Consider the following 12,236-nt stretch of genomic DNA (forward strand, 5'->3'; position numbering starts at 1 on the left):
CTGTATTGAGATCTGAGCTACCGTATTAATAATCAGCACTTGTAGCAGATGCGGTTTCCTTTCAAGAAAGTTTTACAGTCCTCCATGGGTTTTTTCCTGAAAGCTCTGCATTTTAGTAGAGGACACGATTACTAGGGATGATCGAACTTTTCAAAAGTTCGGTTCGGCCAGAACATCCGAACTTCCCAAAAGTTTGGCCCGGATTTCAGAACCCCATTGAAATCAATGGGACCCGAACTTCGGTTATCAAAAAACACCATTTTGAAGCCTTAAAACCCAATAAATGCCCCTAAAAGTGCCTAGGGTTCTGGGTCATGCCCCAGGGACTATTAATCACACAAAAAAAGTTCTTAAAAATTGTCATTTTTGATAGAGAGCCAATTATTAGAAAAAAAAAAAAAAAAAAACGACATTTTTGGATTTAGTGTCTGGGGGGGTCTAAAAAGTGTACCTGTGAAGTTTCAGCTCTGTAGCATGTCCAGAACCATAAAAAAAAGATTGTTTGTATTATGTCACTTATAGTTGTGTTTTTGCAGCTGGCGTTTTTTTTGGGCATTTTTTGGGGGTCTTTGGAGGCAGGCAAAACATCTGAACTTCTGTGTAGGGGTATATACACCCATGTATGTTGTGAGGGATTAGCTCGGTGGTAGGCGTAGATGACCCCTTGGGGGGTGCGTTTTCCCAGAGAGATAGCCCAAAAGTGCTTGCAAACAACAGTTTGGTTTATTAATGGTGTTTTCTTCACCAGACTGCATGCAGCAAAAACATTCAAAATAAAATAAACCAGAAAATAAATCCTTGCCTCTGTGGGCGACTACCTTCTCACTCTGGAACCTGCCTAAGAGTCTGTCTCCAACCTACTGTTGGGCAGACTTTCTTGTCCTACAGCGGACACTCAATAGTCCATTTATAATATCTTCACTGGGCAAAACAGTCCTTTATTTCTTTCACACAGAAACAGTTCGTCTTCTCACCTTTGAGACGTCTTCACACTTGGTTACCCTCCCTGGTACACATTACTCCGGGGGGTCTTCTCCAAGGCCCTCACATCCTGTCGGGAGGCACACGTCTGACTGTCCTCCTTCTCCCAGCCCACATGGCTTCAGGAGACAGCTTCCGGAGGCAGCAATCCTCAGACTTCCTTTGGACAATTATAGAAGCCTTAACTCCCTCATTCTGAACAGCTGAAGGCCTTTCAACTTCTTTACACCTTCCTGCTGCCTTCTGCAGCTGACACCCTATAGTAACTGGTGAACTGGTGAATTGTATCTCCGATCTGTGACAACACTCACAGATTTAGCTGACTTCCTGTCACATTTACTTGACGTCCTGTTACATATCCCCCCCCCCCCTTGTCTCAAACCTGGGGTTGGGACACAGTTTTCCAGGCACGCATGTGTCTGGCATTGCTCTTGACTCTCACTGACAAGCCTCTCAGTATCTTCCCAAGTAATATTCAGTCCATTCAATTCTCTGTCTGCTTCAGCTGCCAGAGATACATCCTTCTGAGCAATCTGCTCGGCTCTCTCCAAGTCCGTCAGCTTGTCCACATACACTTGTTTTGGCTGATCCTCTCCATCTTCATATAGCCAACTCTCTGTATTTTCAAGCTTCAGGATGAAACTGTTTCTGTCATCTTCACTGACAGATTTCTCATATACATATTCCTCAACTGCATTTTTGGCATCATTTAGCTCCTTCTCAAGTTTGTCCTGCATACAAGTTTGTCCTATCCGCCATGGGGGACCGTGATCCATAGGCAACTCAATTGTGCTTGTCTTAATGTCTTCAACATTCTTGAGTCGCCTCTCTCTGCAATTCATAAAGGTTTTCCACAAAACTTTGAGAACCTTTGCTTCACTAAGCTTTGTTCCAAGTAGGGACTCTTGACGTCCCTCTGTGACTGGAGTTGCCTCTCCATACAGCTGTATACAATCATTGACTCTGTGTCTTGAGCTTAGCTTGCTCTAAGATGCTGTGCAGAGGATTTTCCATTTGCGACAACAGGCTGCCACACATTTCTTCAAAGTGACCCCTGTTCCTTTTTCCAGAGACATCAATAACATTCACCAAACATTTCATATTCAGAGGCAGATCTGAAGCATTTGCACTCATCCACTTCTTAAACTTTTCGCCCTCCTGAGCGGGTCGCAATAAAGGCCTATTATTTGATTTGATATCCAGTTTATATTTCTTGCCCAACTCTTCACAGAAGTAGCCAACCAGAACATCATCAACTTTCCTTCCACCAACATAGGGGTCGAAGGCAACAACACAGTCTATTACAGGTTTCTTCAATGCACTTTCTGCTGAACTATTTGACCACTCAAGGTCACCTGGTTCCTTTTCTTTATCTGAACTCCACATGGAATGTATCTCAAGATCACGATCAAACTTCTGCCACTTATCTTTCACCAGTTCCATTTTGGAAATATTCCCTGAAAGGTACTTATTCATTTGCTTCACGTTTTCACCAACAGCCTTAGTTTTCTCCACTAGGTGGTGTTTGCTTTTTTCTCCCAGATTTATATCACTTGCTTTAGTTTTCTCCGCTTTAGTTTTCTCCACTAGGTTTTCAGCTTGAACTGAGAAATCATCACATTTCTTACCCAGCTCATTTGTTTGCTGAAGTTCTAATGATATATTTTCCAATGCTTGAAGTTTTTGAAGGAACTGTTTATTCCAGAGGGGTGATTCAAACAACATGTCATCACATTTCTGATGCTCACTCAGGACATACCCCAAAACACTGATCCTTTTAAAACTTGCATCAGGCACACTATCCCGTCTTTGGTAAAGATCCTTCGTCGCCTGTAATTCCTCTTCAAGTTCTTCCAACTGAGTCTTCATCTCTTCTACTTGCTGTTCTAAGGCTCGCTTAGACTTTTCTAGCTCCTGAACGTTTTTCTCAACATCATCCTTGGAGCTGACCAACTCTTCCATCTCTGCACACTGCTGTTTGTTAACTCTTTCTAGTTCAACCTTACACTCTAGAGCTTCCTCCAAGGAGCGAGCCAAGAACAGGGCTTTGCTCTCTTTCTCCCGAGCCTCTGCTTTTGCACAGTCACGTTCTTCTGCATATTTTGCAAACACAGTCTTCTCCTCACCAAGCATCTGATCCAACTTCTTTTGCTTCTTCTCCAGGTTGGACACAATCTGATTCTGGTGATCCAGATTCACACTCAGTTCATCCAATTCCTGCTGAAGTCTTGTCTTGGTCTTTTCAAGCTTGTCATAAGCAGCTGTTTTTTTCTCATAGCGTTGATTAGCAACTTCAAGGTCTTTCTGCAGTTTCTTTTTCACAACTTCAACACTCTCTAATGAACAAACGCTTTCTTCCATGCGTTTTTTCATATCCGCTATCTGAGCTTGCAATGTTGCGACTTGCTCGGATAGGTTTTTCTTTGCTTCCTCCTCCTCTTTAAATTGTTCCAGGAAGCCATTTTTCTCATCTTCCATTTGTTTGAGCTTTGTGCTAAAACTCAGCCTTTGACACCTCTCTTCCTGTAAGAGTTCCTGCGTGTCTTGCAGCTGCGATTCCAAGATAGAGAAATCCTTGGCAATTTTTCTAGATTTGCTGTCTGCTTGAGAAAGCTGATTTGTAACATTGTCCAGCTCAACCTGCAGTCGGTTTGCCTTCTCTGACAGCTTAGCACACACTCGGTCACCTTCTGACACCTTGACTTGCGATTCCTGCAGCTGTGCCTCTACTTTTTTTCTCTTGTGTTCCGAATCTCCTTTTCCCTGCATAAGAGCTTGCACCTCATTGGCTAGCTTCTGGGAATGAGACTGTAATTCTGCCACACAGGCTTCTTTCTCCTTTAACTGCTGCTGGACACGTTGGACTTCATCTTTCCCACTTTCACAGTCCATACGCAATTCATCTACCACACTTCTCAAAGTGGTGAGCTCACACATAGTACTCAGTAATTTAGCCTCTCTTTCACTTTTCTCCTTGTCGCTGAGCGACAATGTCGTTTTCAGAGCGACATTCTGTTCCAGCGCCCCCTGCAGGTCTATTTTGGTAGCTTCAAAAGACTGAAGACTTTTTTCCAGCTGATTACGCAACTCCAACATATCAGCCATACTTTGCTTCTGCAAAGTCTGAATTTCACTTTCCTTTTCCATGAGGATGATATCTTTCTCCATTATAGTCTCTCTGCGTTTGTGCAACTCGGAAAAAAGAAGAGCAGTGGATTCTTCCCACTGGAACACCTGAGCCTGCACGTTTCTATGCTCCATCCTAAGCAACTCCAAGGCTTGTTCCTTTTCTTCCATTTCCCGTTGCAAGGCATCCAACTCAGTCCTACACACATACTCGGTTTTCTCCAAACCGATTTCCTCCATTGGCTGCTGGCGTCTCTGTTTCCAGCCTGCCATGCTCTCTTGGTGAGCCTTTTGTTGAGCTGCAAAGCTCTGCTGGTTCAGCATCTCCCCCATTTTGGGTTTACTTTTCATCTGAGAACACTGCGTCTCCATAGCAGTTTCATTTGCCCCAGTGTTGCTAGGGACAACAACCTTTCTCTTTAGCCGATTCTTTTCAGGCATGGATGGGGCTGGTTCAGACGGTAACATCCCCTCCATCCATAGAATCCGGTCCCTCATTTCAGCGATCCTTGCATCTTTCAGGCGTTTCGATCGCCCCATCTTTAGTCACTCCACAAAAAAAATGTTTCAAAGTCCAGAAAAACTTTTAAGACCACTGTCTCTTTAATAACTTAGTAGTTTTTCTCTCTCCTGCAGGATTTCCTTTCCTGTACACACAGTTTGTGCAGTCCCTTGCACCAGACACAGTTCATCAAAAATTTTGAGACCGCTGTCTCTTTAAAACACTTTTTTTCTCTTTCAGGATCTTCTCTCCTGCACACATAGATTGTGCAATCTCGTGCACCAGACAAAGTTCATCAAACATATGCACTTCCTTGCAGAGATCTCTGCTTCTGCCCACTGCATACCTCCACCATATGTGAGGGATTAGCTCGGTGGTAGGCGTAGATGACCCCTTGGGGGGTGCGTTTTCCCAGAGAGATAGCCCAAAAGTGCTTGCAAACAACAGTTTGGTTTATTAATGGGGTTTTCTTCACCAGACTGCATGCAGCAAAAACATTCAAAATAAAATAAACCAGAAAATAAATCCTTGCCTCTGTGGGCGGCTACCTTCTCACTCTGGAACCTGCCTAAGAGTCTGTCTCCAACCTACTGTTGGGCAGACTTTCTTGTCCTACAGCGGACACTCAATAGTCCATTTATAATATCTTCACAGGGCAAAACAGTCCTTTATTTCTTTCACACAGAAACAGTTCGTCTTCTCACCTTTGAGACGTCTTCACACTTGGTTACCCTCCCTGGTACACATTACTCCGGGGGGTCTTCTCCCAGGCCCACACATCCTGTCGGGAGGCACACGTCTGACTGTCCTCCTTCTCCCAGCCCACATGGCTTCAGGAGACAGCTTCCGGAGGCAGCAATCCTCAGACTTCCTTTGGATAATTATAGAAGCCTTAACTCCCTCATTCTGAACAGCTGAAGGCCTTTCAACTTCTTTACACCTTCCTGCTGCCTTCTGCAGCCGACACCCTATAGTAACTGGTGAATTGTATTCCCGATCTGTGACAACACTCACAGATTTAGCTGACTTCCTGTCACATTTACTTGACGTCCTGTTACAATGTATATACAGTGGGTACGGAAAGTATTCAGACCCCCTTAAATTTTTCACTCTTTGTTATATTGCAGCCATTTAAGTTCATTCTTCTTCCTCATGAATGTACACATAGCACCCCATACTGACAGAAAAACACAGAATTTTTGACATTGTTGCAGATTTATTAAAAAAGAAAGGAGCCATATATATACACAAACACTTGTATATATTTACACACATACACACATATAGGTGTTATAGGAGCAAAAAGTTCTAAATTCGGCCGAACCTCGAACAGCCAATGTTCGGGTCGAACCGATGGTCGACCGAACCGTTCGATCATCCCTAACGATTACCAGTGCAAGGGGCACTCCCTACCAGGATCTTTGAATTTGTAGCCTGAGTGTGAGAAGCTGGCAGCCAGGAGATGTGAAAAGGGTTTATGGGGGGTTAAGTCCTGAAGAAGCAGCACATGACAGTGTCAATTTTAAACTTTTTAAACTAAGATCATTTCTTGTCTTAAGGTGATAATAAACAAAGTCTACAGTTACAGAGAGGGGGGAAACAAAACATTGTACTGTCTTCTATATTTGAAGCCATGTGTGATCCATTGTGCTTGCAAGTTATAAGGGATCTTTTGCATAATATGGTTGATAACTCTGCCTGTGTGAAGGAATGCAAGTCCTTTTAGGGTTTTTTACTGTCAGGTGGTAAGGATATGGACCTCTCTTCCACAATTGGTGGTGTCAGTGGGGAGTATTGATATTTCTAAAAGACTCTAAAATGTGAATCTTAAAGAACACAACATACAGGAATATGGGAAATAATTTTCAACACTGACACACAGGGGCGGACTGAGCGGTCGGGCACTTCGGACGTGGTCTGAGGGCCCGGCCGGGAAGGGGGAGGGGGGCCTGCAAGGGGGCCCGCTGCCCAGTACAGAATTAACTCACACGGCGATACGTAGTGGGAGGAGGGGCCCCTGGCGGCCGGCGCTGCTTCAGTGTGAGGAGGGGAGCTGGGAGGGGGGGGGCCCGGCGGCCGGCGCTGCTTCAGAGGAGAGGAGGGGCCCAGGCTAGCGCTGTATTTCCATGGTGTCCTGTGTGTGGGGGCGTGTTGGCGTCGCATACATACCACAGGCCGTGATACGGGTAACGGTCGCTAACCTCAGTGGAGGCGAGTTCCTGGTTGTGAAGGAGTGCCCTCTTCATCTTCTTCAATCCCTGCTTCATCCCTCGATCCCTAGCGGTTTCTGTATGATGTGAGTAGTTCTTGTAACATATGGCCTCTATGTGAAATCCAGCTCCACTCAATGGTCTCTCCTCTGAGGAATGATGTGTACATACATTTGCCTTGTCCCACACAATTTTAATAAAAATATATGATTCATATATTTTTATTAAAATTGTGTGGTATAATGCAAATGTACACACTATTCCTCAGAGGAGAGACCATTGAGTGGAGCTGGATTTCACATAGAGGCCATATGTTACAAGAACTACTCACAATCAAACAGAAAACACCAGGTTCTCGTCTCTGGTGAGGTTACCGACCCTTACCCGTATCACAGCCAGCCAGAAAGCCTGCCAGTTCCAGCCACAGGCCCACAGCCAGCAACCCACAGGCCCACAACCAGCAACCCACAGGCCCACAGCCAGCAAACCACAGCCTGCCAGCCAGCCAGCCAGCAAACCACAGCCTGCCAGCCAGCATGCCTGCCAGTGCCAGCCACAGGCCCACAGCCAGAAAGCCACAGGCCCACGCCAGCAAGCCACAGCCTGCCAGCCAGCCAGCCAGCAAGCCTGCCAGTGCCAGCCACAGGCCCACAGCCAGAAATCCACAGCCTGTCAGCCAGCCAGCAAGCCACAGACTGCCAGCCAGCCTGCCAGAGCCAGCAAGCCACAGTCTGCCAGCCAGCCAGCAAGCCACAGCCTGTCAGCCACAAACTGCCAGCCACCCAGCAAGCCTGCCAGTGCCAGCCACAGGCCCACAGCCAGCAACCCACAGGCCCACAGCCTGCCAGCCACCCAGCCAGCAAGCCACAGCCTGCCAGCCAGCCAGCAAGCCTGCCAGTGCCAGTGCCAGCCACAGCCAGCAAGCCACAGCCTGCCAGCCAGCAAGCCAGCCAGTGCCAGCCACAGGCCCACAGCCTGCCAGCCACAGCCATCAAGACCACAGCTTGCCAGCCTGCAACTGTAATTAAGGTAAGAGGAGCCAACTTGGCCTAGGTATCAGAGTACTATGTTGTGTTGTTTTATTGTGGGTGTGGCTGGAGGCGGGTGTGGGTGTGGATGGAGGCATGGCAAGGGTGTGTCTGGAGGTGGAATATGGGTGGGGCCTGGAAGGGGCCCTTGATTTATTTTTCCCGGGGGCCCTGAGGGTTCTCAGTCCGCCCCTGCTGACACACATACACCTACACAGGTTGAACTGGATGGACTAATGTCTTTGTTCAACCTTACCTACTATATAACTATATACAGTATAAGAAAGCAGGCTCTGTAAGACATGTTATGCATTTAGGCCTTTTGCACACTGTACTCCTATATGAACATCTGACATTCCGGGCAAAAACTATGAGGAATTGAGGATGAGGTGTATAGCACATGTGAGTATTTGCATGCAAGTTCACACAAGTGTGAATATTCTTCTAGCTTTATTTTGATGAAGGAAATGTGGTGTATGCCAGTATAGGAGCATATTTGCACAAAAAGTACTGACTTATAACACTGATTCCTGTATTTTTTTTTCTTTCTGCTGATCTATTAGCTTCGCATGTTTACATGGGTGTGTACAGGCACATTGAAATCAATGGTCTGCATTTACATCAGTGAACGAAAATGACCGTATTCCTATAAACACTGCGTTTTTAGGCACCAGTGTGCAAGAGGCCATCAAGCTGGGTACACATACAGTTTGGATGAAGGGATCTCTCCTGCTGTACTATTGTATTCTGACGCTAGGGCTTACCAACCCCCACCACCAGAATACAATGATTAACACTTGCAGCCATTGCAGTGCTGTTGCTGGTTTTCCATTTGGTTTTCATTAGACCAGCTTCTGCTGAACAGACAGCGGTACACACGTAATGAAAGTCAGCCGCTTCCTGCTAAACCTGCCATTTTTTAGTACTTGCGTGAACTGCTTAAGCTTTTTAAGGTGAATTGCAGCAACAGCTCCAGTGGCAAAGTCTGCAAGATTTTGATCAACAGAACCGTTATACTTTCAGTTGGGCAGGGGCATCCCCTAATCCAGGGATTCCCAAACTACGGCCCTCCAGTTGTTCAGGAACTACAATTCCCATCATACCTAGTCATGTATGTGAATGTCAGAGTTTTACAATGCCTCATGGGATGTGTAGTTCTGCAACAGCTGCAGGGCCGTAGTTTGGGAATCTCTGCCCTAATCTGTTGTAACATGAACATAGAATTTCCTATTGTAGATCAGAGATATGCAAACTGTGGCCCTCCAGCTGTTGCAAAACTACAAGTCTCATCAAACCTCTGCCTCTGGGTGTCATGCTTGTGGCTGTCAGTCTTGTTATGCCTCATGGGACTTGTAGTTCTGCAAAAGCTGGAGGGCCACAGTTTACATATCCCTGTTGTAGATGTAACCTTACAGAACTAAAACCCCCTATTCTTTACAGCCAAGGAAGTTGCCATCTTAGCTTCTGTTTCATTTGCAGTTGCCATGGTGCTGCACACGTAATCAGTTGTGATGCCAATTATTTGATGGCTTAACAGTTCTGTTAAGAGTACAAGTTTTAAGGTAAACTACAACAACTATTACTTTGACAGAAGCATCAAAGAATACACAGAGTTTTGTATTTGTACTTCTGTAGAGGATGTGGGGGCATATGAGCGTGAAACCTCAACATTAGATAATACTATTAGTTCATTTCTCCACTGTACCCAGGAATTTCTTTTTTCAGGGGGTAGCGGGTCAGATGTTTCCCATGTTAAGTTTTTAAGTACAGTTTTGCCTTGAAAATTCTGCAAAAAGGCTGCAAATTCCAATGGAACATACAGGCTATTAGCGATCAGAGGCGGCTCTAGGCTTTGTGAGGCCTAAGGCAAAACTTGGACATGAGGCCCCACTCACGCCCATAATGGAAAAAATAATTCAAGCGATAAAAATTAACTGTATAAATTGCATATATTAAGAGCCTTAACCTTTGTACTATGAATTCACAGTTTCTAGAATTTTCTCTAACCAATTCTTCTTTAATCAAAGATCATTAAACATCGGGTATGTATGTATATATATATATATATATGTCTGCTCTTACATCACAGTCCCCAGCATTTCCCTATAGGTCATGATTCCCTGAGTCCCTCCTTACATCAGAGTTCAGTGTCCGCCCTTACATGAGTTCTCCTTTAAATCAGATTACCCCCAGCATCTCCTCCTTACATCAGAGTCCACAGAATTCCTATTTACATTAGAGTCCCCCTCTTAAATCAAATTTCATAGAGCCCCCTTTACATCAGAGTCTTCAGAGTTTCCCCCTTACACTGTAAGAGGGAACTTTGAAAACTCTGAAGTAAGGGGAGTTCTGGGAACGCCGATTTAAGGGGGAATGCTGGAGACTCTGATGTAAGGAGAGTTCTGGGAACCCTGATTTGAGGGGGAAAGCTGGGGACTCTGGTGTAAAAGGGAACTCTGTGGTCACCAAAGCTCCCCCTTGCATCAGAGTTTCCAGAGACCCCCTTACACTTCCCTTCCTCAGTCCAGCCACAGTCTAGGGCACGACAAGTCCCACTGCAGAAGGCTGCCATACCTAAGTCCACTAAGGCACTGTAAATTCCAGTATAGTGCACTGCCATTCCTCCCTGAGGAATGGAAGCCTGCTATGCTTGGATTCATACTGCTCTCTGTAGGGGACTGAGGAACTACTGCCTGCTATGCTAAGACTTGTAGTGCCCTCTGTGGGGACTAAGGAATGGCAGGATTCCTCAGTCCTCCACATTCTAGGGCACTATAAGTCCCAGCATAGTGGGCTGTCATTCCTCAGTCCCTCATAAGGGGGGGGGGGCGGGGGGGGACAACAGAGTTAAACATCTAAAGACAACTCCAACCAAAACTAACAATAATGTACAGAGTCCATATGCTATATAATGTCACAGCCGGCTACCCCTCACCTTCCACCTCTGGTGCTGTCATTGTGTAGGGCAAAGGGCTCCAGCTCCACCATGTTTGGCTTTGATGTCAGATATGCAGGACTGGCTCAGCTCCACTCTTTTCCCTGGCAACTGACTCTGGCATCACGGGGGGCCTCTCCTTCTCCCCCAGCCACCCAGGGGCCCTTTTCTTCTCCCCCAGCCACCCAGGGGACCTCTCCTTTTCCTCCAGCCACCCAGGGGCCCTCTCATTCTCCTCCAGCCACTCAGGGGCCCTCTCCTTCTTCTCCTCCAGCCACCCAGGGGCCCTCTCCTTCTTCTCCTCCAGCCACCCAGGGGCCCTCTCCTTCTTCTCCTCCAGCCACCCAGGGTCCCTCTCCTTCTCCAGCCACCCAGGGTCCCTCTCCTTCTCCTCCAGCCACCCAGGGGCCCTCTCCTTCTCCTCCAGCCACCCAGGGGCCCTGTCCTTCTCCCCCAGCCACCCAGGGTCCTTCTCCTTCACCTTCTCCCCCAGCCACCTAGGGGCCCTCTCCTTCTCCCCCAGCCACCCAGGGGCCCTCTCCTTTTCCCCCAGCCACCCAGGGGCCATCTCCTTTTCTCCCAGCCACCCAGGGGCAATCTCCTTCTCCCCCAGCCACCCAGGGCCCTCTCCTCCTCCTTCAGCCACCCAGGGGCCCTCTCCTCCTCCCTCAGCCACCCAGGGGCCCTCTCCTTCTCCCTCAGCCACCCAGGGGCCCTCTCCTTCTCCCTCAGCCACCCAGGGGCCCTCTCCTCCCTTAGCCACCCAGGTGGCCTCTCCTTCAGCCACCCAGTGGCCCTCTCCTCTTCCCCTGGCCACCCAGGGGCCCTCTCCTTTTCCCCTAGCCACCCAGAGGCCCTCTCCTTTTCCCCTAGCCACCCAGGGACCCTCTCCTTCTCTTCCAGCCACCCTCTCCTCCCCCAGCCACCCAGGGCCTTCTTCTTCTTCTCCTCCTCCTCCACCAACCATTCTAAGACTCTTCCAACTTCCCTGGGGCTACTCACCCCCTTTGCATAGTAGACACCACAAATCTATGACCAGCCTGCAGAGTGACAAGTCGGGCCTGGTTACCTGTATGTTCCGGGGCCAGGGCAGAGTTCTCCTCCCAGAGCAACAACCGATGATAGCAGAGTGAGCTGACCGGCAGTCACTTCCTACTGATGCAGGTACATGCCCACCGATTCCTCCACATTTTAGGATTACATGATCAGACGGCCAATCCCCAGGCAGAGAAGGCGGGGTAAGTGCCAGCGGACAACAGACACCTGGCAGCCGCAGTGAAGGGACTGCAGCACACTGCTGCAACTTTTATACTCGAGGATTTAAAACAATCTTTTACTTGGGAGATTTCCCTGACTGCACCCTTCTAAATGTTGTTGTGAGGCCCCTGTAGGTGCGACCGCCTAATTTGCCTAATTAGAGAGCCACCTATGTTAGCGATATATCCCCAAATTTA

The sequence above is a fragment of the Pelophylax lessonae genome, assembly GCF_965119305.1.
Source record: "Pelophylax lessonae genome assembly, chromosome: 5".
In the NCBI taxonomy this organism is placed as follows: domain Eukaryota; kingdom Metazoa; phylum Chordata; class Amphibia; order Anura; family Ranidae; genus Pelophylax; species Pelophylax lessonae.